The sequence below is a fragment of the Cupressus sempervirens genome, chromosome 11, assembly GCF_028749045.1.
Source record: "Cupressus sempervirens isolate cs-2001-9-10 chromosome 11, ASM2874904v1, whole genome shotgun sequence".
Taxonomy (NCBI): Eukaryota; Viridiplantae; Streptophyta; class Pinopsida; order Cupressales; family Cupressaceae; genus Cupressus; species Cupressus sempervirens.
The window spans coordinates 645999890-646027241 of NC_143128.1; the positions used below are offsets into that span (position 1 = coordinate 645999890).

The 27352-nt window shown below is 35.8% G+C and overlaps 1 protein-coding gene across 9 annotated transcripts in view; it reads left to right on the top strand.

Annotated features, from left to right (window-relative positions):
- LOC149531417 (1-acyl-sn-glycerol-3-phosphate acyltransferase BAT2, chloroplastic-like) overlaps nucleotides 1-27352 on the top strand; it is a 224817-nt gene that overhangs the window by 106683 nt on the left and 90782 nt on the right. For 2 of the 9 annotated variants that reach the window (XM_089811171.1, XM_089811181.1), the window contains exon 6: nucleotides 27119-27319. The exons of 6 other annotated variants lie outside the window; for them this stretch is intronic. The gene's annotated coding sequence lies outside the window, so the exon portion shown is untranslated. Of the gene's footprint in view, nucleotides 1-12408; nucleotides 12756-27118; nucleotides 27320-27352 lie in introns of those variants that run through there. One more of the 9 variants, XM_089811184.1, reaches the window with a different exon arrangement.

Here is a 27352-nt window from a genome sequence, read left to right on the forward strand (position 1 = left end):
GCGAACATGCATGGCAATGAGCCCCCAAGAGAGAGGCTAACAATGTTACATGACACATAGCAACATAATAGGGACCTAGATGTTGTTCAAAGACACTCAGATTAAAAAAAATCATAAGAAGAAATCATATAAATAATATTATTATTAATCAATTTTCGAATCTTAAAATTCAAAGCTTGGCAATCATTAGTAGAGTGACCATGATAATAGTGATACATGCAAAATGGAAGATTCATAAGTTTTTGACTATGTTTCTTTCTACGTTTAGATCTAGTAATCACCTTTGGATGAAGAAGATTAGGCAAAAGGAGCTCTTGATTAGTAGAAGATGATAAAGGAGAGGATGTGGACAAAGAAGTATTTTGTGGCACATATCCTAATGTATGAGAAACAACGACGTTAAAATAATTTTTATGCCCCCCACTGGCTAAGGGCATACTAGGTTTGATAGGTTCCTCATGACTAGCAGTAGAAACAACATTAGTAAAGAGACGAGTGGCTCAATTTCTCATGAATGAAAGATCATTAACTCTATAATCTCCAATAAAAGTTTGATTAAAATCAAATATACCTCAATCTTTTTCAAATAGAACAGAAGAGGAAAGGTCTTCTTTAGGATCAGGTTTCTTAACTTCCTGTGTACGAGGAGAAACCTGAGCATAGTCTACATTTAAATAAGGATTAGGCATATTGTCAGCATGAAGGGTATACATAAGATTGTTATAAACAAACTTAACATTGTGATGAAGAGTAGAAGGAACAACATGCATAGAATGCAACCAAGGTCTTCCTAAGAGAAGGTTATAATTGAGAGGTCTATGTGTAACATGTATAAGAGTATCCAATATCACTAGACCAGCGTTCACAGGTAGTGTTATAATACCCAAAGCATTTTTATCAATGTTACCAAATCCTGTAATAGAAGTGTCATCTGGTTGAATAGTAGAAAGATCAATACCCACAACTTTTAAGATATTTATACGACAAATATTCAAACCCAAGACATTATCAATTAGAGTTCTTCTTATTGTAGTTTTATTAATAGAAAAGAGAAATCTTGGCAGGGATATTATGTAATTGCAATACTAAGTTATAATCCAACCCAAGATTTTTAGAAATATGATGTGAAGGAGGAATAACAAGTTGAGAGGGTGGAAGAGAAGTAGTAGGTTGAGGATTATTCCTTGTATGATAGGTGTGAGATACTTCTTGAGAATCCAAAGAATCACTAGATTTTCCCTTAATACTTAGAGGAGGACAACCTTTAACCATGAGAAGCGGGGAAACTTTAACAATAAGGATGGGTTGATTAACATTAACTTGATTAAGAGCTTGTGTCTGCATAGATTCAACACTGGAAGTGAGAACATTAAGGAGATAACAATTCTTCTCTTTTTCTAAGGAATCCATAGAATAGGGATTGTGGATTTCCATTAATGGTTCCTCTTTACTAGGAGCATCAAATGAAGTCAAGGTGACATGGAGAAAATAATTTATAATATATTCATATTGTTTTAAAGTATCAAGCTTGCTTGTCATGTTGAAATGACATGTCATCTATGATAGTATTCTTATAAACTAAGATTCTCTCATGAAGAACTGAATACTCAATTCCATTATCCAAGGGTTGATCCCAAATAGGAGAATCACCAATGGAACGAGCATCTTGATTAAGAAAGTACACCATAGAAGTAGAAGGAGATTAATTGAAAGAAGGTAGAAAACTATCCTTACGAAAAACATCATTATAGATAAGGTCTACACTAGGAGAAAGGTCAACATCAATCCTTAATTGTTCCTCACAAAGAGAAAGAGCATTAAGGGAAAAGTTAAGATCATCTTCTTGCCCTAATATTTTCGTAGGAGGGAATGTAAGAGAAGGGAAGGAAACATCATATACACAAAATGGAGTCCTTTTAGGGACATATTTTAAAGGAGGATGTTGTTTTATGGAAAAGGAGATAGAGGAATGGTGAAAAAATGCACTAAATTTTTTTTGCAGCATGAATGAAATTCTCTCATGCTAAATCTAAACATGCAATGCAAAAGGAAACTAGGTAAATATAGGAAGAAGAGATACAACAATCTAATTCCACAAGATAGCAAAATATAACTCCAAAATGTAAGAGGAGAATGCAATAATCTCACTCCAAAAAAAGATGAACACAAAATAGCATGCAATGATCTCACTCCAAAATTAAGTGGAAATGTCATATGTCGGGTTCACAAAAGAAACATGAATGCACAAGGATCTCACTCAAATAAGAAAGAGGGCACAAGTCAGGCTCACCAAAGAAAGATGAACACACAATGACACAAAAGGATCTACCTCCAATAAGAAAGAGGAAACAAGCCAGGTTCACCAAAGATGTATAGGGGGAAATGTGAATAAAAGATATAAAACCATGAGTTCATCACAAATCTTGCTTAGACAACTCAAAGAGGGAGTGGCGAAGATGGATCCTTTCAATCCCAACTCTAAGGCAACTAGATCTAGGAAGATTAGTTCCAACTGAGTGATAAAGGATTACTAATGCTAACAAAGATCTAATTCTTATAAGGTTGGAGAAAGGATACAAAAGTCCTTAAAACCCTAATGTAGCAAGAGCTATGAAGAGAAAATAAGTGGATGTGCAATATAGAACTAAGATATAAAGAAGTGTAGTGAAAGGAAAGAGGGGAAACAATATACCTTGTGAAAAATCTAAAATATTGGTTGTCAAGTGACATTTGAAAGAGCCAATTCTCGCGATCTAGACTAAAAATTGCGATATGGACAACACCTAGAAATCATTCGACGAAATGTCAGGGGAAACATCCCTAATCAGGGTCAAAATATATCAATCAAGGTCGACTTGGATCAAATCCGGCCCAAGCTGGGGGCATCAGGGGTGAACTAGATACATTAGGGGTCTACTATACCCTTGATTGACTATGTGCAACATTGATTTTGATTTCATAGTTCTGATAAATGATAAAAATGTAACTTTAATCTACAACTTGTTTGCTAATCCAAGATCCACAATTTGCAATAAAAATAGTTTTTGTTTGTTGATTGGGGGGCGGGGGCGCGGGGCGGTTTCCTTTGTCAAACCCTAGTCTAGGAATTAACCTTGAATTGAAATAACATCTAAAGTAAATGCACAAATTCACCTTACAATAGTCGGATCTCTTGAATCGAATGTAGTGTGTTCACTTCACTAATTGATTTGGATCAAGAAGATGAAGATGAATGGATGTAGGAGATGCAACAAATGATTTTGAAGAATATTGTGCTATATAAACTCTTTAATGGCTTGATGTTTGAATCCTTGATCTTCAATGTAGGAATTTATTGAAGAAATGCTTGAAGGCTTGAGTGCTTGATCTTGTGCATGCACGATATTTTTAATGCTTGATGTGAAAATGAAATGAGAAGGTTCAGTTTTATAGAAATCTCAAAGTGGCCAATGCCTCAAAATTTAGAATGAAGTAGGACTCATCGTAAAGTGGAGCAATAAATGAGCTTTCTTAGTGGAGTAAATTAAGGATTATTAATTTGAATTAATAAAGGTCTACCCTAAATTATAATTAAGAGGAGACACATAATATTAATTTATAAAGGAGATAAAATATTATCTCAGACATGAACACTTTTAAATATTATTTTAAATAAATAAATAATGATGACACAATATTTAAGAGGAAAAAAAGGTCCAACTCATGTATATTAATTCTAAATTAATTAAAGGCCCAATGAGATGAAATGAATTATTTAAATGAAGGAAAAATAGAAAATAAATGCAAATAAATGATGGAATTGGATAAAATGGGTGCTAAACCTTCATTAAATTGGAGTGCTTCCAGTTTACGATAGTAAAAGGGAAAAAGCGATAGAATGATGCTTGTTGAACACATGGGACCTCACCCAATCACCAAATTTATGGGTTTCTTCAAGAATACTTACTAGCCATGGACCCCATTATTTGAAGAAGATGCAAAACACGATATTCCACTAGATTACACGTACATGTGTATGAGAATTCAAAACCCACACACTTATTTGAAGTTTGATTTTGCTAGTGAGATCGAAAGGTCACTTCACATACAATTGAGACATTGAAAAATTTCAAAAACTTTCAAGAATTATTCAATGCTTTGTCATTTGATTCTATTTCAAAATGTGGGACAATTCAAAGATTTCATGAAATTAACATGTAATGAAATTGGGAAAGAAATTGCCTATTCAGTTATGGTGTAGAGTGTGGGATATGCATAGTAGAGAGTGTGACTATAGAAATTTCAAAGATGTTTTGTGTGGTATGGATCATGACGCTTATAGAAGGAAAAGTAACAAGGATCCATGATCATATCAAAATCATATTGTGGCTCAAGGAGTTCTTTCCAGATAAGAAGTACGTGCATAACTTTGGTGATTGGATCTGCATGGAAAAATGCACCTTAATTAGGTTATATGGGTGTAGGCAACCACCTACATACTTCCATATTTTGTATTTGAGAGGAAAGGTTTCCAAGAATTCATTTGGTAGTTATTGTGGGTAGAAAATGAAGTTATACAACCTAGAAATAAAGGAACTATGATGCCACACTTTGTTAAGTTTGATGGTTTTATGGTTGGATATTCTATGATAAAAGAAGTTCGGGAATACATCATGAACAATTTCAAGTTCTAGAGTGATATAGATAGGACGTATGACCCTGAGGGACATATTAAGTCCTTTTTTGCAAGGTACGTGCACCAACTAAACACAGATGCAGACATCAAACTTTAGCCAATAAAATTTTAACTGAAAGTAAGTTGCATGCATGTAAATACATCAAATAAACATGTAACAAAACTCATGCATCAGTAACTCATAACACCAGAATTTTGGTAACCCAGAAACCCTCCAGGAATAAGAAGGTAAAACTGGGGTGGGGATGATACCCACAAAAATTTATTGCAACAATATTGTTCAACCACTTCTGATGGTTTGCCCTGTTAAAGGCCTGCCCTGTTAAAGGCTTTAGACCGTATTACTAGTGACCTGGTTAGAGGATTTACAAACACTTAACATGAAGTGTCACCCGGTTAAAGGATTTTAATCGCCTAATCAAAAGGTTATTACAAAATAGCTGTAAAGCTAACCTATCACCATAGGATTTTTATTCTAATACAATTGCTAGAGAGTATTAGATACAATAAACTTGATAAATTACAATCCTTGATTGCTGAATGCAGGCTACTTTTCTGCCTTCTCCTGATCTTGATCCTTTGTAATATGATAACCCTTGCTTTTGAAAACAGATTTTCTTATGCACCCTTGTATGTCCTTCCATATGTCTCTTTACAATGAGATTTAGTCTTCCTTATAAAGACTTCAAAGACTTAGAGTTTGTTTTGGATCTACGATCCATATTGATTCTCAATTTCCCGCTCAATACTTATCTTTTGCTGATTGGTTACATGCCTTTAGCATTTTTTTTATTGGCTGCATGTGAGTTGCACGGGAAAAATAAAAGATTTGATTTTATCATTAAATCCCTCGAAGTTTACCTTCTATCGGCTGAAAGAACTGTTTGAATCATAGTTTGTGCAATTTCAAACTTTTATGCCAATCTACTGAGTTACTCAGCTCCTGAAGTATTTCTGATACTCGGCACATGCTGTTTCTTGGATAGCTCGGCACCTAAACAAAACAGTATCACTCGGCACATGTTGTACTCGACACTTGTTGCACTCGGCACCTGTTATCACTGGGCACCTGTTGCACTCGGCACTTGTTATCACTCGACACCTTATCTTACTCTTGATCTTGGTTAAGTGTATTGACACTCAGTTGTCAAATTTATTCTTTAAGCTAACAATCTCCCCCTTTGACATGAGTGGCAAAAACACTTAATTAAGATCCATGTGACTCAGTAATTTATCCTTCATTCAAAATTTGCTCCAAAATTTGCTATCTACCTCTTTGCTATCTCCCCCTTTTATCATACTTATCAAAATTTGCTATCTCCCCCTTTTATCATACTTCCCAAAATTTACTAATTTCCCCCTTTTATCATACTTATCGTTTCATTTTTGTACTTAACTTCTTATTACTTATTCTCCCCCTTTTTGACACTTATGTCAAGGGTCTTTAAAATGAAATGCCATACTTGGCCAAAAATGTGTTATTTACTTCAAGAAGTACCTTCAGAGCTGCATCCCAATTTGCTAATGCGACATCTAATGTCTTATGCTAGATGGCAATCTCTGCTGCTAGGTGTACAAGTCCATTAGATGAAGAAAGATTGGGGTCTTTCCTGAGAATTGTTTCTGCATTTATCTGCTCCTTGTGAAGTAATTCCAAATGAGGTGTAATTGACGATTGAATTTGTATTAATTTGGCTTTTGTGGTTGCCTCCTCTGCTGCTAAGACAGCTAACTCTGTTTGTGTGTGAAGCGATTGGACAAAATGCTTCTCACTTTGTGGGGAGTTGCATACTATAAATTTTCAGATTGTTTTCCAAGCTCAGTATTTTCTGGCTAGTGTCTTGTGTGAATGTGGAAAAATCACACAACTTGTTGTACAGGGAAAAGATGTTTCCTAGTACAATTTTAACTGTTATAACTTTCTTTGCTAGTTCTTCTTGTGACAGTGCTATATCACCAGATATTTCACTATTTACTTTACCTTGGAACTTCTTTTCTAACCATTCAAGCAATCTGGCATTTGTTTCCTGGTCTTCATTAGTCACCTGGTCAACTATATCAGATAGTTGTTCCATAATTGGTCTTGACTCATCTAGAGATTGTAAGCAAAAAGCTTCCGTGAATATATCTTTAGTTTCATTCAATGTAAGCTTATGCTTGTATTCCTTTCTTAGTGCTTCCTGTCTTCTTCTTTTGTCCAATGCACTCTGAATTTCATTAATATTTTCTTCAGTAAGAGTGCTAGATTCATAATATGGGATCTTTATTTCTTCATCAAGCTCAGGAACTCCATAGTGAAGTCTCCTGATTGCCTTTGATGAGCTCGAGCCTGGTGTTCTAATTTTCAGCTGTAATCCATCTGTGCTCGGCTGCTGAAGAGTTTGTGTTGGAGTACGAGATTTTGGTAATGCAACCAATGTTTGTATTGTAGTCTCCTCCTTTTTCTTTGTCTCATCTTTTTCTTCAGCTTGAATGCCCCTTTTATGATTGTTAGGTGGGGTTGAACTTGTTGGTTGTTCAAATGTTTCTTTTATTTCCCCTGCTGCTGTACTAGGCACTTGGAGTGTATAAGTGACTATACTTGGTGGAGGTGGTGGTGGAAGGAATAGAATACCAGTAGTTTGTATGGTCAAAGGTGGCACTTGTGCTTTTACCTTGACTTCTGGATTTTGTAATTCATCAACACTGACCAATACAGGATTTGAACTTAATTTTGCTACTAGTGATGATTGGTCAAGGATTTTCAAATCCTCTGCAGTTAATGGATTGATGTTTAGATTTGAAGTATCTGTAACATCCTTTATTTTTTTGATATCTGCAGGTGTGATGGTGGCATGAGGAGGACTAGGAGGAGATACCTGTATGTCTTGCATACTTTGATCTTGTGGCTCAGCTGTATCTTTCTCTTCCTCTTTCTCCTCATTATGTGCCTCTTCTTCCTTTTCTTCTTTACTCTTCTCCACTAGTTCCTTCTCTTTTTCTTTGGTTTCTGATACTTTCTTTTCCTTTGTCTTGGCAATTGCCTCTGCCTTATATTCTTCATTATATACATCTTCAATTTTCTTGTAAACTATTTTCCACAATCTTGCGGATTTAGTAACTACCTCTTCAATTTTATTCTGCAATATGCTGAATGCTCTATACTTGGGAGTGAATCTGTTATTACGTTTGATTTGACAAGATCATAGGTTCTAATTTTTTTGGCATTTTTATCAGCTTCTTCTACAAGTAGAGTTGTTATTGCTGCAGAGGCTTGATCAACATCAAGTTCATAACCTAGTGGCCTAAGCCATCTTATTCTAGGTATAATTGCTTGTATGTAAGTATAATCCATATCTAGAAGAAAACAAATATCTTTTTCATATTTCTCAGTCAATGAGACTGGAATTCTCATTCTTTGTTTCATGGACTTTTTGAAGTCCTCAAAATAACCAGTCATTTGGGCATCAAAATTTTCACCCATCTGTTCAATGTATCCATTAATTTGTTCAACAATTGTTTTATCTGGATTCCATTTTACTTTATGCATAGAAGGAAATTCTTTCATTAGATAGAAAAACATACACATCAAAACTGATTCAAATTTGCATTGAGCTTCCTTGCTCTTCCTTATAGCTCACAGATTTTCATTAATCTGTTGAAACATGAGCTCTGCCAGATCATAAGTGTGATCCCTTTTGATTATCTTGTATGCAACGTCAACTGCTATACAAGGTACACTGTTCAACCTGCTTGATTGATAGAATTTATGTGAAATGATTCTCACAGCAAAATCTAGTAGGGTATCTGTGACAGTGTCGATAGTCATTCCTCTATTGTTCCATTTGGCACCTGTATTTTTCTCTATTACTTCCCTTTTGTCACTTCGCAGGGTCTTTGGCCGATCTAAGGTTGGAATACCGGTAACCCTATGAACAGTTTTCTTGGTGAATTTTACTGGCCTTGACTCTAACCAAAAAGCTCCGTCATGTATTCGGCTGAAAACTATCCGTACCCATTCAGTTTTGAAAACAATCGGAAATGCTAGGGTTTTGGTCAATCCTTTTCTTTCTATTATTGAAAACTCATTTTTCAGTACTTTGTTTTCACATAGTTTATCATATGCATTATGAATTTCTAAGTCTCCTTTGGCACCAATTTTGCAATTATAACATCTGCGAACATCTTGGACCATAACAACTTTATCCGGAATAACTGATAATGCACCTGTAGGGTCATTCTTGTATGCTACTTCTGGAATGGGCTTAAATTCAGGTTGTTTAACTTCGTTGCTGACCAACTGAACTTCATGACTCTCTATACCCTTAGTGGTTCTTGACCCAGATGCCATTGTTTGACAAACTAGGGTTTATAATTTAAACAGGTTTATAAGTCCTACGTAGCACCTTAAATCGATGAAACTTGTCTTAAATCGATGTTGAAATCTTCATGGATGGCTTCTGAGCTGCTGTAAAACTGGGGTGGGGATGATACCCACAAAAATTTACTGCAACAATATTGTTCAACCACTTTTGATGGTTTGCCCTGTTAAAGGCTTGCCCTGTTAAAGACTTTACACTATATTAATAGTGACCTGGTTAGAGGATTTACAAACACTTAACATGAAGTGTCACCTGGTTAAAGGATTTTAATCACCTAATCAAAAGGTTCTTACAAAATAGCTGTAAAGCTAACCTATCACCATAGGATTTTTATTCTAATACAATTGCTAGAGAGTATTAGATACAATAAACCTGATAGATTACAATCCTTGATTGCTGAATGCAGGCTGCTTTTCCGCCTTCTCCTGATCTTGATCCTTTGTGATCTGATAACCCTTGCTTCTGAAAATAGATTTTCTTATGCACCCTTGTATGTCCTTCCATATGTCTCTTTACAATGAAATTTCGTTTTCCTTATAAAGACATCAAAGACTTAGGGTTTGTTTTGGATCTACGATCCATATTGATTCTCAATTTTCCGCTCAATACTTATCTTTTGCTGATTGGTTGCATGCCTTTAGCATTTTTTTTGTTGGCTGCATGTGAGTTGCACGGGAAAAATAAAAGATTTGATTTTATCATTAAATCCCTTGAAGTTTACCTTCTGTCGGCTGCAAGAACTGTTTGCATCATAGTTTGTGCAATTTCAAACTTTTATGCCGATCTACTCAGTTACTTGGCTCCTGAAGTATTTTTGATACTGGGCACATGCTGTTTCCTGGATAGCTCGGAACCTAAACAAAACTGTATCACTCGGCACATGTTGTACTCGACACTTGTTGCACTTGACACTTTTTATCACTCGACACCTGTTGCACTCGGCACTTGTTATCACTTGACACCTATTGCACTCGACACTTGTTATCACTTGACACCTTATCTTGCTCTTGATCTTGGTTAAGTGTATTGACACTCAGTTGTCAAATTTATTCTTTAAGCTAGCATAGGTCTATGTTCAATAGAGCTCAAATGAAGTATATTTAGGAGTGTATTGCAGAATTGCAAGTGAGCAAGACTAATATGAACAGAGTAATCAACAAAATGTATTTGAAAACAAGAAAAGTAGAAAAGGAACTTATTGATTTAAAAGATCATGTTAAAAATAATGTCATTGTGGTTCACCATAGCCCTCTTACCATTACACCTAAGGAAAAATAGCTAGAGGAAGAAAAACAAAAGATTTACACAGAGACTGCATTTGTTGAAACCTCAAAGAGATCCCATCTTGGATAAATGTGATGAAATTCACCTGGGCTTTGGTAGTGTCACTTATATGTTGGACTTCTTCAAACAAAACATAGTTGTGCTCATAAAACTAGAGAGAAAGTGGAGACCATTAAAGTTTGAAGAAAATAGTATGAAATTACAGAGAGAGATCTAGATGCTCCTCCACAAATCAAGGAAATTGTTGATATGATAGATGCTATCTGTAAAAGCTTGGGCTACATTGAACAAGAGTACCTAAAGATAGAGAAAAAATTGATGCTTATCATTACCAATGAGCACTAGTCTATACTAGCAATCAAAGACAACATAGGGAAGATAAAATATCTAAAGTGTTGGTGAAGTGAGTTTGCAATTTAGTTTTGTAATTTTTGTAATAATTTCCCCACCAAAAATGGAAATGTCTTTTCTTCTCCCCCCTCTTCTTTCCTTTTCTCCAAGATTGTAATGATGTGTGTGTGTGTGTGTGTGTGTGTGTGTGTGTTTGATTTTCATAATTCTGAACTTCTTCATTAACACATGTATGTGTTTCTCTATATATAATTGTGACTCATAATATTTATCCAAATGAAGCTACAAATTTTTAACACATTTCATACAAACAAGTAAGCATATTATGAAAATTGAAACCACTTTAATAGTTCTTCTAGGGTACTCCAATGACTACATTTGGCCCTAGTTTCTGACGAAGGGGAAAATTTTGTGAAGTTGGTGTTTGTTTTGAATTTTTTCTTGATGTTGTTGGATGCCCGACTACTTATCTTGTAAATCGTTAGAATTTTGCCAATAATATACTATCATTAGAAAAAGACAAACACCAAGTCATTTTCACTTGAGACTATGCGCTAAAAGCAAAATTCTTTGTCGAGTGCAAAAATGTGCGTACCATTGAATGGTGCAAACCAACCAACGAAACTGCCTAGTTAAGGACATGTATTGCTTCAAGTTTATGTGATTTGAAACTGAAATTGCTTGAAACATTATTTATGCGAATTAAAAATGAAATTATTTGAGACTTGATTTATGTGATTCGAAAATCAAATTGCTTACCCTAAAACCTAATTTTATTTGAAAATGACACTGCTCGGAATGGAAAAAAGTGCAAAAGCACCATCAATTATGCCCTAAGAACACTGTAACCCTTATCACATTTGAGAAACACAATTTTTGGCTCTAATCTTTTCAGGATGACTTGCTTTAGCACTAAGTTGTAGCACAAATGCAACACCCTGGCCTAACTACACAACATACCCATTCCCATGGATTTCATATATTCATTTAGTATATCCAAATGCTGACCTTGATTATGATTTTTTAAAGTCTGTTTTTTAGGGTTTTGATTTATAAATCTAGGTGGGGTTTGATGAGAAATAATTGGGATTTTTCCAAGGTGTTGAAGAATATAGACCATAAATGACTAGGCACTGAACGATGCTTTTCCTTTTTGTACATGGATTTGATGTGGTGTGTTGATTGCCGGCTCTTCTCTCTCTCCTCTTTACATATAACCGCCAATCCAAATAATCCTTTATTGATTTTAGCTACAACCCCATAAACTCCTTGTTGTTTCCCTATAACCTCATTTTGCATTCACTTACTTTCTAACATTCTTGAAAACACACATATTACACACAAAAATGCATTCTCTCTCTTAGGATTTTGAGATACATCATAGGAGGAGCCTTTAATAGGCCCCTCCACAAAACCAAAACCTCCTCTCCCCCTCCTGTAATGATAATGATATATACACATAGTCTTTCGACACGAAGAAAGTTTGTGCCTCTCTACACATCCCATCCCATCCCATTTTCCCATCTCTCCTAACAGCCATATAATAATTTAATACATCTCCCCACAAGCCACATAGTAGATTTTGCAGAAGGCTAAGCAGGCATCTAACAAATTGGGCAAGGCTTCCTTAACCTATATAGTAGAGATGAGTTGAAACAATCCATTTGTTTTCTTATGTTTCTTATGAATAAATTGGGAAGATAATTTAATAATGGAGACTCTTAACTTTGGTTACAGTCATGAAAAGGGTGATGCACACCTGCCTCCGAGATTCAAATTTTATCCCACTAATGAAGAGCTCACAACACATTATCTCACTAGAAAGGTTTTAGTTAGCAAGTTCACATTTTTGTTTTGGGTTTGTTTATAATATGTATATGAATATGTGTATGCAAATGTATATGTTTGAGTTTGACTCAACTCTGCAAACTAACATTGACACTACCTGAGTAAGGACATGTACTGCTTCAAGTTTATGTGATTTGAAAATGAAATTGTTTGAAACCTAATTTACATGATTTGAAAATGAAATAATTTGAAATCTGATTTATGTGATTTGAAAATAAAGCTGTCTAGCTTGAAAATTGATTTTATTTGAAAATGAATTGCTTCAAAACACAAGAAAACTATGCAAAAAAACCACCATGGGCCCTTGAGTTCTTTTTCACCTATGTTTTAGTTTTCAACCTTTTGAAATCAATTGCAAAGATTCGAGAATGAATATAGAGAAAAAATGTATTGAACATGATTAATGAATTTCCATGCATTTTTTTATTATATTTTGACTACATTGGAACACCATAAAATATGTGAGCCAATGATCATGGAATAATTTGTCTACAAAGCAATGGATCTCAATCGTGCATTAGTATTTCATTTGGTTATTCTGCCTTACATTAGTTTAATGGCTTGTAATTATGGAACACCATAACATTTGTGAGCCACTTTTCCTATGATCAATGACTTGTAACAAATATAGTTTTGATGTTGCATGGTTGATGACTTTTGTGAATGTGCCAAATTGTTGATGTGGTGTTGGATCATATTTGTTGAAGACCTTGAACACACACACTAATCATGGGAATCAATTTTGGTGTTGCTTAAATAGGAAAATGTTTATTAATACAATTATTAATTTTATTAAAAATTAGCATAATAACTAATTATTATAGTAAGAACTAATGAAGATTTGATATTATAGGAAAATAATGGGTGTGGATACTTTAGTTGGGTCAATACTGATGCACAATCAATAACTATAGTGTGTGATGAAGGAACAGAGTGCACGTGTTGTAAAAATCAGTAGGCTAAAACTTTCTTTTTAGGATGTATTCTTTGCGTTATAATTGCACGTATTTTTTTGAGACCAGATGCAAAAAAGTGCATAGATAGAAATTGTATAAGGATCGATTTTCGTTTTTGGACCATAAATGGACCACAATTGGATCATAATTGTTTAAAATTCTATATATACATATATTTTAATTCTTATTTTGAAAAGATACATTTCACCATCAAGATGCATGTGTAAATAGGAACACATTATCGCATGAGAAAGGTTTTAGATAGTAGTCTCATAGGAAGGGCCATTAGTAATGCGGGCCTCAACAAGTGTGGGCCTTAGGACCTCTCTGGTATGTTCAATTCCCTCCTCTATTGTTCATTGTGTGTATTATCTGACACACCAACTTGATCTCAAATGATGATTTATGCATACTAAATACTGAGTGTATATTCATGCACCCACATATACTTATACACAAATTATTCTTGGATTATCTCACACTCCCATTTCTTCTCACAATATCTTATAAATTATCTTGTGTATATACTACCTCCTCCAATATAACCCATGTTTTATATACAAATTGTGTCAGCATAATCTCACACACCCATTTCTTATCCTATCATGATATATAAATATATTATGTATATAACATACTTAAAACTCTTGTTTGATGTTGTATGAATATTTTATTTTATTAGCTCTTGGATCGGGTGCACTAGGTGATGGTCTTCATTAACTATGTACACCATAAAATTTAAATACCCCATGTAGTGGGAAAAAGATTACACAAATATCAAAGTCACAAGTAGCATAAATAAAATCTTTTAAGAAAATTAAGAAGATGAGCTCTTGTGCAACCAAAAACTACAATCAATGCAATTTTTTTTAAAATTAGCACTATTCATTTAAAAAACAAAAAGAGTTACGTGTAGTGTGGTAATTGATTTAATGATGTAGAGACATACCTTGATTCCTTCTATAGCTTTTGCAAGTGGAATTTCTATCAAAACCCTAGTATGTCTAGATACATCATTGAATCAACTGCCACACTACACATACCATTTTTACTTAAAAAATTAGTAATGCAAATTAAAAAAATCCTAGTTTTTGGTTGCGCAAGATCTCATCTTCTTAATTTGCTCGAAATAATTTATTAGTGCTACTTGAAACATTGATATTTGTGTAATCTTTTTCCTAGTACGTATCCTTTTGATAGATTTTATTTTAACCACTTTAATTCACATTTGAGATTTTATGTAATTACAATTTCTAAATATATATATTTAAAGGGAGGACTATATAATATGGTTAAAATCATGTTTAAACTTAGGGTTTTCATCATGGTTCAAAGGTTACGCCTAGGACCCACTAGGTCTCACTAGAACACCTTACACCTTGTACAACACATTACCTATTGTATGACACCTTTAAGATGTTTAAGTAGTCCTAATGTATCATATGGGTCATAATGGGTCCTAATTGGTCCTACTACCCATTAGGACCCCTTACAACCTAGTAAGAAAGTTATGATAACTAATGGGTCCAAGTGGAACCTAATGCATAATACTGGTGTTAAGGAGTCGTAATAGCTCATAAATGAACCTAGGACTCATTGAGACCCATTACAAAAAATTAAAATCTAATACAAAAAATAAGACCTATTAAAACCCATTGCAATAAATTAAGAGTCTTTAGAACATATTAGGTCTGATCAAAACACATAGTAAGGGTTGGAGACATTTCAAATAAAAAGACATAACACAAAATAATTTTGCGTACATTCCTAATGGGACCTTATTTTAAATGTCCTAATTGATGATTTTTGCATAATGTTAATGAATATTAATGAATGTGATTGGGAAGAGAATTCAATAATGTATATGTGAATGTATGTCTATGTATATGTATGTGTATGTGTATGTATATGTATATGTACGTGTACTGCTTCAAGTTTATGTGGTTTCAAGCAATTTCATTTTCAAATAAAATCAAGTTTCAAGCTAGGAAATTTCATTTTTAGATCACATAAATATGTTTTCAAACAATTTCATTTTCCCGCCTCTCTCAAAACCCATATAAGAAGTTAACACAACATCTCCCCACAAGCCACACATAAGATTTTGCAAAATTCTAAGTGGGAATCTAACAAATTGGGTAGGGATGCCTTAGCCTATATAGTGGAAAACAATTGAAACAATCCATTTGTTTTCTTCTATTTTGTGAGCATATTTGGAAGAGAATTCAATAATGGAGGCTCTTAACTTTGGTTACAATCATGATAAGGGTGATGCACAACTACCTTCTAGATCTAGGTTCCATCCCACTGATGAAGAGCTCATAACACATAATCTCATTAGAAAGGTTTTAGACAATAATTTCTACAATTGTTAGCCGTGGGACCACCCTCTATTGTCCACCGTGTCAATAATCCCACACACCTATTTGATCTTGAATGGTGAAATGCGCATACTGAATGCTATGTTTATGTTCTGAGTACACTCCAAAATCATCCATTTAATAACTTCATCTATACACAATGTCTTTCTAGTTTCTTTGCACTCACACGCTCTAAGCTCTCAATTGTGTCAATCTAAGCTTTCAACTATTTCATCTAGTTTGATTATCTCACAACTAATAAATGGTGATGCACTAGTTCATAAATATGAAAATATAGAAGAATAGACAAGGCACATTATTATTCCGTAGATTTCTTTAAAGAGATGTCATCTCACAGAAATCCATGATTGTGGGATATGTAGTAAATGGATATATTAACTATATGTTGTTCGGACTTGTAAACAAATGGAACTATGCATTTCTAGTCCATAATTCTAGATTTGATAGGATTTTGTTAGTTAGAGAAAGAGGACTTCCACCATTAACCACTATGCATAGTTCCATTTGTTCACAAGTTTGAAAAACCTATATTTATTATATTCATGTACATAGGAGCTAGGGGGTTGCATTTGTGTTGCAAATTAGTGTTGTCAACAAGTAATTCCAAAAAGATTGGTGCCACAAATTGTGTTAGAGAGGAAGACTTCCACCATTTGATAGGAAACAAATTGAATATAACTTCTTAATGACCCCTCTTGAAGCATGTTGTAATGTTGGATATCAATGACTCATTCAACAATAAAAAATGGTGTTGGGTTATTCTTTCACATAATGCTTTAAAGAGATGTCATCTCATGGAAATCAATGATTGTGGGATATGCAGTAAATGGTATAGGTTATTGTTCAAACTTGTAAAAAAATGAAATTGGTGATGGTAGCTATCAAGAAACATTTTACAACTTTTTTAGCATGCTTCTTACCTGTGCTAAAATTGGAGCTTGCAAATAGGGTATTGACATCAAGCAAAACATAATGGTTAATGGTGGAAGTCTTACTCTCCAACCAATAGAATCCTATCATTCGTAATAGCTACCATTACTAGCTCCATTCGTTTACAAGTTTGAACATAAGGGTGGACATCAAGAAGTTATATTGTGTTTGTTTCTTATCAAATGGTGAAAGATTGGATCATACTTTACTTCATACATTGAACAAGAGAGTAGTTCATAATGATCTAAATCATACATTAGGCTGACCTTTTATAATTAGAACAATTCATAACAAAATTGGGTTGAATTTTTATAATTCAAATAGTTCATAATAATTGAACTATTCTAAGTATGATTGTCAGCCTTTGACTATTCCAATTATGAACTAATAGTTCATATAAAAATTCTAATATAGGAACTAAAGTATGATTTCCAACCTTCAACAATTTGAATTATGAAGTAATAGTCATAAAAAAAAATTGGTTACAAGCTTTTATGAACTTAATGTAATTGGGTTGAACTTTATTATGAACTATTGTTATAGTCAAGCTAATGTAATTGGGTTGAACTTTATCATGAATTATTGTAATCATACTTTAGTTCAAACAATGCTACATTGTTATGAACTATTCTAATAGTTAGCTTGATGTAATTGAGATTATATAATTATCTTAGAATTGAACTGCATAACCTTGATGATCATTGAAAATATTCTATTGCACATGTATCTTCTCCACTTTTTTGCTTCTTTTATAAATTAAATTCTTTAATTTAGGTTACGTTAGGATATAAAGAGGCTTCAACACAAATTATGATGCTATTAGTGCATAATCCGCTGACCCAGTAAGTAGTAATGAAATCTTTAATTATTAAAAAAGTTCAATAATGGTTCATTTTTTATACTCTTGTATGCCATTAACTAAAATATGGAAGTGTTGTTTACAAATTTTTTTTGCATAATCACAAGCCTTGTCACCTTGATCAGGGTATTTTAGGAGGACCGAGTGATGCCCATGTTCTATCCCTGAGATAACCCCAACAAGCTATTATTTCTTTTTCAACACCCAATCATCTTATTACTTCAGGATTTCGACATTTCGTCAAGCAGTTTGCAGTCAAACTTAGATACCATTGAGAGAACCTCACTAAATAAGACACTAAAGTAACAATACTAGAGAGTAGTTACTCATCAAATACATGAAACAAGACCAAATCCTTATGCAATGACAAATTTGCACGAGATATAGCACCCCTTGTTTTTTTAACAATCAAATTGAAGAATAGCAGAGTCTGAAAAGAATTACAACTGAGCAATGAAAGAACCTGGTAATCGGATAATAGGATTTGATTCCAAGTTGTCACCGAATGGACAGGATGTGGTGCCGTCTCTCCTTTATATAATCTGCCAAAGAAAGATCAGAATACGGGGTCCTGTCCTGCTAGTTAATGGATCATTTCTTCCTCTGCCGCGACTACCTTATTTCTTGTATTGTGCTTGTAATCTGACCATGATTATTAAATCGCTTCTTGCCCGCACTATCGGAAGATGGGACCGCCGGTTGCAACGTGAAGTGAAGCTGATAGGAAAACAAGTGCACCAATTACGATTTGTTCATTAAATCCTTCTGTCGGCCCCTTCCGTGATAATGCTTTGAAATCTGTAGGATAATCACTTGAACGGCTGTCAGGTCAATATTCTGCGTCCTCGATACTCCTAGTAATTTCGGCGGCGATTTGAAAGTGGGGAATTTCCAAACTGGCTCGGTCTGAAATTATTTCTGCTAAATCGTGTTTTGTAGTAACGCCTTATGGGAAAGCCAAACCCGCAGGTTGGTGTGAAAGACCAAATGCACCTCAACCCAATGCGATCGAGTGACCCAAACAGACTCACAATTAATCCGCTCCTGATGCGTTTTACTGATTGTATTAGCTCATCGATCTGACTCTCAGAAATAAGGCATTCAAGCTGTAAATCAGATCATTGTTCAAAAATACTTTGACTGCTATTGTCTGCTGAATGAGGGTTTCCCGCTTCTAATTTCACCAATCCTCAAGACTCCAAGACGTCTCCCTTCCAGTAATCCGAATATGAAAATAGTTTCAACATGAAATGGCTTAAAACCACCTCCAATGTGCAACCCTTCGGGGGATATTTCACCTCCTCAGTTATGCAGATCCAAGGGAGTTTTTCGTTCCCAAAGACCTAATGGAAATTTGCAGACCAATGACTACAAATTGCCTCAATTGAAATAGAAATTGAATCCACAAAATCGCTTGTCCAAATGGGAGCCTTATGTCCTCTATTTATTCACTCCGCTGAGAAGTTACTGGAAGTTTTCCAGAATCGTCTTTTATGATGTACTTTAATTATTAAACTTTATAAAATTAAATAAATAACTTTATAAAATTAGAGTACAACCTTAATTTAATATTAGAACGAGTAGGCCCCACTTACTGAATTATTATTCTCCGAGAGCAAAAATGTAATCATCGGAAGACAAAAATGACCCTCTTCCCATAATCATTTGCCTACGAGAGTCGATGATAGGCAAATTCCCTGTTAAAGTTATGTCACTAGAATGGGGACATGACAGTCCGCCCTTCCTGAAATTGCTTGCCCTCAAGCAATCTCAAAGCTGGATGCTGCAAAATTGTTTCATTTTCCCAAGTAGCATCTTCGACTGGTAGATCCTTCCATTTAACCAAATATTCTCTGATTACCCTTCTGCGGAGCTGTTTTTCTCTGCTTTCTAAAATGAATTCCGGCACTAGGATCAATTTCCCTTCATCATCCAAGGGAGGTAATACTGCAGAAGGTATCACATTCTGTCCCAACGCCTTTTTGAGGCGTGATACATGAAACACATTATATACTTTGCTATCTACTGGAAGCTCAAGCTCATAAGCCAATTCCCCTATTCGCCTGATGATCCTGAAAGGTCCATAATACCTAGGCTTAAGCTTCTCTGACCCGCTTTTTTTGAGAGTAGATTGTTGAAATGGTTGAAGCATTAAGTAAACCATGTCACCTACCATAAAGCTCCTCTCCGTCCTCTTTTGATCTGCATATTGCTTATACTAATTCTGTGCCTGAGCTATGTTATCCCATAGAGAACTAATAATGTCTTTACTTTCTTTTATCAAATCCCTAGCACGTGGAACCCGAACATCACCCATTAACAAGTCGATGAAACTCGGTGTGTCATAGCCATATAATGCTCGGAAAGGTGTCATCTGGATAGACATGTGGAAAGTTGTGTTATAGCAATACTCACACAAATAAATCCATCTTACCCAAGCCTTCTGCTGATCAGCCACGTAATTCCTCAAGTAGCCTTCCACCCATTTGTTTACTATCTCTGTCTGTCCATCAGTTTGCGGATGATAACTAGTACTGGGTGTGAGCTCAGTGCCACATAATCATAACACCTCTCGCCAAAAATTACTCAAGAATCTACTATCGCTGTCACTGACAACACTGCGGGGTATGCCATGTAACCTGAAAACCTCTTTGAAGAATACCTCGGCTACCTGTACTGCAGTATAAGTAGTGGTGGTGGGAAAGAAATGAGCATATGTTGTTAGTCTATCTACCACCACATAAATGCAATCACGACCCTGAGCCTTGGGCAACCCGATAATGAAATCCATGGATATGCATTCCCATTTCTGACGCGGAATGGGAAGTGGTTGTAGAAGTTTTGCTGGAAAGGTGTGCTCGTGTTTATTCTGTTGACAAACAAAACACTGACGAACATACTACAAAACATCCTTCTTGAGTCCCTTCCATGTAAACCGTTCTCGCACCTATCTATATGTTTTAAAGTATCCGGGGTGACCAACTATAGGTGAATCATGAAGAGCTCGCATAATAAACTGCTTCACCTTCGATCCTGGGGCTAAAAAATCCTGTTCTTGTAAACAGTCAACTCATCCACAAGTGTATACCTGGTATCAACAATTGTCCTGTCAACTATCCCAGATGCCCATGAGTCTCTAGCATATTCTGCAATAATCAAATGCTTCCAGTCCTCAGAGATCTCAATCATCGAACTAAGATGTGGTCTGCGTGACAAGGCATCCGCTACCACATTCTGCGTGCCCTTAACATAAGATATATCAAAGTCATATGCCTGTAACTTACTGACCCATTTCTGCTGCCTATCATTGAGATCCCTTTGCCCAAGGAAATGTCTTAAACTGTTGTGGTCAGTTTTTATGCAAAACTTGCTACCTACTAAATACTGCCTGAACTTAGCTAATGCATGCATGATAGCTAACATCTCCTTGTCGTAAATGCTGAATGTTTTCTGTAGCCCACGGAGTTTTCTGCTTTCATATGCAATTGGGTGTTTATCCTGCATCAAAACAGCCCCAATACCATCTCCTGAAGCGTCACACTGGAGTTCAAATGGCTTCGAGAAATCAGACAATGCTAGTACCGGACATGAAGTCATGATCTCCTTAAATTTGTCAAAACAAGCTTGTGCCTTTGCTGTCCAAACGAAAGCTCCCTTTTTAAGCAAATCTGTCATAGGAGCCGTGTGTCGTGAATATCCGCAAACAAATCTGCGGTAGAAGCCACATAAACCAAGGAACCCTCTCAGCTGTGTCAGGTTCTCAGGAGTAGGCCACTCCATAATAGCGCGAATCTTATCAAGGTCCATCCGTACTCCTTCTTTACTGATAATATGTCCCAAGTATAATAATTCGATCATGCCTAAATCACATTTAGACTTTTTTGCATACAAGGATTCTGCTTCCAAGGTCTTCAGTACTGTCTCTAGATGCTCCATATGCTCATGCCATGTTCGGCTGTATACCAAGATATCATCAACGAAAACTAATACAAACTTCCTCAGTTGATGATGGAAAACCTTATTCATGGTGGACTAGAAAGTAGCTGGTGCATTGGTCAATCCGAATGGCATTACTACAAACTCAAAATGCCCACAGTGACACCTGAACGCAGTCTTCTCAATGTCCTGTTCTCTGACTCTAATCTGGTGGTAACCTGATCTCAGATCAATCTTACTAAAGTAGCATGCCCCATGTAGTTCATCTATTAGCTCATCAATTCGTGGAATAGGATATCTATTCTTAATGGTTTTCTTATTCAGCATTCTGTAATCTATGCACATCCGTAATGAACCATCTTTCTTCTTAACCAAAACTACTGAAGAAGCAAAAGGAGACTTACTGGGTCTGATATGTCCCATTACGAGAAGCTCCTTGATGGTTTTCTCTATTTCATCTTTGAGCCTTTTTGGATGCCTGTATGGAGTGATCATGACTGGTTTAGCACCTTCTTCTAACTCGATGATGTGCTCAATCCCTCTATCAGGTGGTGTACCAGGTGGAATATCGCTAAATACCTTACTATACTTCTCCCTCAATGTTCGTATGTCAGGATGATATTCTGTCTTTTGTTGTTCCTCCTGTATAGACATGAGAGTACACATGGCTGCCCATTCAATATCCTCATATCTGACCAACCTTTCTAAATGTCTGAGAGAAATTGTTCGGATGTCGCTATTCCGGATAGCTCTCAACACATGCTGTTTCCCATCCACTTCAAACTTTATCTCCATGTCCTTGAGTCGAAAGGTGACCTCATCTAATAAACGTAACCATGTCATTCCTAAAACGATATCCAAGTCACCCATATTGACCACATGGTAATCTGCCTTGAACTCATAATTATTCAGGCGTAACGGCATGTCTTTAACCATCTTGTTACACTTAAGAGTGTAACCATTAGCAACATGTACTCAAAGCCCTTCAAATTCTTCTGTCTTAATACCACGGCGCTCGACCAATCGTGCATCGATGAAATTGTGTGTAGCTCCTGTATCAACCAATGTGATCACCTTCTGTCCTGCTAGAACACCACGTAATCTAAAAGATCCTTCCTGCTGAATGCTAGTCAAACGCCCTTGCTGTAAATGCAATTCATGTTCTTCTTTTTGTTCTGAGTTTCCTGTTTCTTCCTCAGACTCTGAAGTACTGTGATCATCCTCTTTTGCTGTACTATCGGAATCTGATCCTTCGTAATATGCCCACATAACCCTATTGGCTTTTCCTTTAGGTCTCAAAGGACAATCATGATCCCTGTTATATGGACCTTTGCAATAGAAGCATAATTTCTTCCTGCGCAAGTCGTTCAATGCTTCTGCATCCAGGGGTGTAGTAGATTTTCCTTTGGTTTCAATGCTCTTCCCTTTGTTCTTATCAAACTTCTTATTGTCTCTGAAAGTGGTAGTACTCCTTGAAGTGAACCTGCTAGAAGGTGTTGTAAGCTCCATACTCCGTGCTTTCCTCATGGCTACCTGCAGTGTTGGTGGATCAAATGCCTTGATCCATCCCTTGAGAGGTTCAAACAATCCTTCTGTAAATAAGATAACTAACCTCCTTTCCGACAAATCTTGTACCATGACTGACAACCTTTGAAATTCACTAATATAAACCTCCAAATTGCTAGACTGTCTTAACTGTGCAAGGTCGCGAAAATAAATTTCTGTATCCTTCTTATTAAAACGTTCAACCAATCTATCCACAAAGTCCTGGTATGATGTTACCTGGTTGTGCTGCAAAGTAACCATTCCATGTGACCACCAATCATGAGCTGCGCCTTCCAGATGCAAGGTGGCATACCTGATGGCATCTATTTCAGACATAGGCCTTAATGCTAGGAAGGTGTCCAACTTATGAATCCAAGCTTGTGCTGTCATCTGACCACTACCATCGAAAAATGGTAAAGTGAGTTTTCTAACAGCTCGCTGTAACTCACTATCATATCCTCGTCTAGAAGTCCTATTCTGGCGGCTGCTCCTCATATGTTCCCTTCTTTGGTTTAAATAGTGATCAAAGTTCAATAGTTCACGCACATGCGGTGGTAATGCCTGCCATTCTGCAATAGCAGCCCTAAGATCATCCTGGAAATCATCCGGTACATCATCTTCTCCCATCTCCTGAGCCTCTTCCCTTAGGAAAGTGGGACGAGTAGGCCTATTTGCTGTCCATGATCTGCGCCTAGGTGCACCCTGTGATCCTGCCACACTTCTATTATCATGATCAGATGTGCCCCTTCCTTGTTCCTAAATCCTGGGCTGAACAACTCTTTCCATTATGGTAGTCAAAGCCTGTAGTGACTGAGCTATTTCTTGCTGTCTGGTAGTCATGATTCTGTAAAACTCTCTGGTGTCATCATCATCGATTCTAGGAAATCTTGGTGGACTCTGTGATTGTCTTTCACCCATATCTCTGTCCTTAAATATTGTTCTCCTGCGAATATAGTACTTGGAATATGGTTGCATAAAATATTTCTACCCGACAGGATGGTAGGACTACTGCTGTGATACCACTGAGATAACCCCAACAAGCTATTATTTCTTTTTCAACACCCAATCATCTTATTACTTCAGGATTTTGACATTTCGTCAAGCAGTTTGCAGTCAAACTTAGATACCATTGAGAGAACTTCACTAAATAAGACACTAAAGTAACAATACTAGAGAGTAGTTACTCATCAAATACATGAAACAAGACCAAATCCTTATGCAATGACAAATTTGCACGAGATATAGCACCCCTTGTTTTTTTAACAATCAAATTGAAGAATAATAGAGTCTGAAAAGAATTACAACTGAGCAATGAAAGAACCTGGTAATCGGATAATAGGATTTGATTCCAAGTTGTCACCGAATGGACAGGATGTGGTGCCGTCTCTCTTTTATATAATCTGCCAAAGAAAGATCAGAATACGGGGTCCTGTCCTGCTAGTTAATGGATCATTTCTTCCTCTGCCGCGGCTACCTTATTTCTTGTATTGTGCTTGTAACCTGACCATGATTATTAAATCACTTCTTGCCCGCACTATCGGAAGATGGGACCGCCGGTTGCAAAGTGAAGTGAAGCTGATAGGAAAACAAGTGCACCAATTACGATTTGTTCATTAAATCCTTCTGTCGGCCCCTTCCGTGATAATGCTTTGAAATCTGCAGGATAATCACTTGAACAACTGTCAGGTCAATATTCTGTGTCCTCGATACTCCTAGTAATTTCGGCGGTGATTTGAAAGTGGGGAATTTCCAAATTGGCTCGGTCTGAAATTATTTCTGCTAAATCGTGTTTTGTAGTAACGTCTTATGGGAAAGCCAAATCCGCAAGTTGGTGTGAAAGACCAAATGCACCTCAACCCAATGCGATCGAGTGACCCAAACAGACTCACAATTAATCCGCTCCTGATGCGTTTTACTGATTGTATTAGCTCATCGATCTGACTCTCGGAAATAAGGCATTCAAGCTGTAAATCAGATCATTGCTCACAAATACTGACTGCTGTTGTCTGTTGAATGAGGGTTTCCCGCTTCTAATTTCGCCAATCCTCAAGACTCCAAGATGTCTCCCGTCCAGTAATCCGAATATGCAAATAGTTTCAACATGAAATGGCTGAAAACCACCTCCAATGTGCAACCCTTCGGGGGATATTTCACCTCCTCAGTTATGCAGATCCAAGGGAGTTTTTCGTTCCCAAAGACCTAATGGAAATTTGCAGACCAATGACTACAAATTGCCTCAATTGAAATAGAAATTGAATCCACAAAATCGCTTGTCCAAATGGGAGCCTTATGCCCTCTATTTATTCACTTCACTTCGCTGAGAAGTTACTGGAAGTTTTCCGGAATCATCTTTTATGATGTACTTTAATTATTAAACTTTATAAAATTAAATAAATAACTTTATAAAATTAGAGTACAACCTTAATTTAATATTAGAACGAGTAGGCCCCACTTACTGAATTATTATTCTCCGAGAGCAAAAATGTAATCATCGGAAGACAAAAATGACCCTCTTCCCATAATCATTTGCCTACGAGAGTCGATGATAGGCAAATTCCTTGTTAAAGTTATGTCACTAGAATGGGGACATGACAATCCCCCACTTGAATTTTCCATTGAATATATATGATTGAATTTTAGATGTTAACATAGAATTTAGAGTAATGTTGGGGGGGGGGGGGGCGGGGGCGGGTGGGTAAGTTGAGATTACACCTTCACATGGTTAGCTGTGTTAGTAGAGAATAGTAAACTATTCTTGAAACAAAATGAAGCTCGATACTAAATAACCTTCCCAAACTCTGATTGTACCAAAAAGCCTTCACATTCAAGAGCCCTAACAATGGTCAAAGTCCACCTTAGGATCTAGTACTCTCCACACATTACTTACCTTCAAAATCCCCTTTCTAATCTTATGATTTAACGAATCTGATCAACTTTTTCATCCTCGTATTATCTGGATTCAACTCTTCTCTAGTTACTCTTTTTCTTTCTCCTTCAATCTCCACTTCATCCTCTTCATCTTCACTCCAACCCTCTTGATCAATCCCTTGCTTCTTCTTCTTGTTTACTCTCTCCAATTCCTTCTCCATTCTTTTCATCTTTTCCATCACTTTCTTGTACTCCCATGCTTGCATGCCACTAATTTGGAAAGCTCAATGTTGGTCATCCTTAGAGGCATGTTTGGAGCACCTCCAAAGTCTACCCCTTCTAACATGTATACCCTCTCCTTCTCCCCTTGTTTTTTTTGATATAACCCTCAACTATGCTGTTGTACCAGTTTGTAAGCCCAAAATAGATAAATCATGCTTTTAAATGTGAACTTTTATTGAATACTTCATTTCCATTGTTTTGTGCACCTAGAATCAATTTAAAGTATGTTTCTCTCCTCATTATTGATATTTTACATCTCTTTATTATGCATCTTAGAATTTCTTGGTTTATCATTTAATGAAATTGATCTTTTGTATGGATGACAATCACAAAGTAGCAATTTTTTTGGCTTCAACATTTGCACTATCTTAATCAATCAACTATTTGCATCCATTATTTGTGCACCTAGAATCAAAGGTATATAAAGTTACCACTTGTAACTATAATTTGCAAAACACTAAAAACCACAATATTCTGAAGTTCTCTTTGTAAGTTTATCAAATTGAAGTTTAAAAATTAACTATATTTACTTACATCTTTTTCAATTTTGATATTTCCTTTTTGCCTAGCTCTTAGCCTACCAATAATTTTACACATGTTGACCAGTTTGAGATTGACCCAAAAATTGTAAGGACGATTGTGCCAAAAGAGCATAAAAATTAGTGGTGCATGATCATCATCTTTTTGGCATCTTTTCTATGCAATTATTCTTGCATTTTATGATTTCTGGTGATAACAAAATTCCAAACTAATCAGGTAGCTGATCCAAAATTGATTATAATTTTTTGATGCATGTTTTGATACCTGATTGATCTTTTGTACGGACGACTATCACAAAGTAGCAATATAATCTCAAGTCTTTGTTGTTGATTGTTTGCACAAGGCTCCATTGGGAATAAACGATGAAGGAAATCTAAAATACATTATTGGTTTGTAACTCTTATAATTTTATTTTCAAATATTCAACCAATGATAGTGTAATTTTTAAATTCAGCTTACATATTCGACCATAAATCTTATGAAATGTTGTTGTTCTTATCAAATCAGCTTACATATGTTTCTTTACTTGACATAGT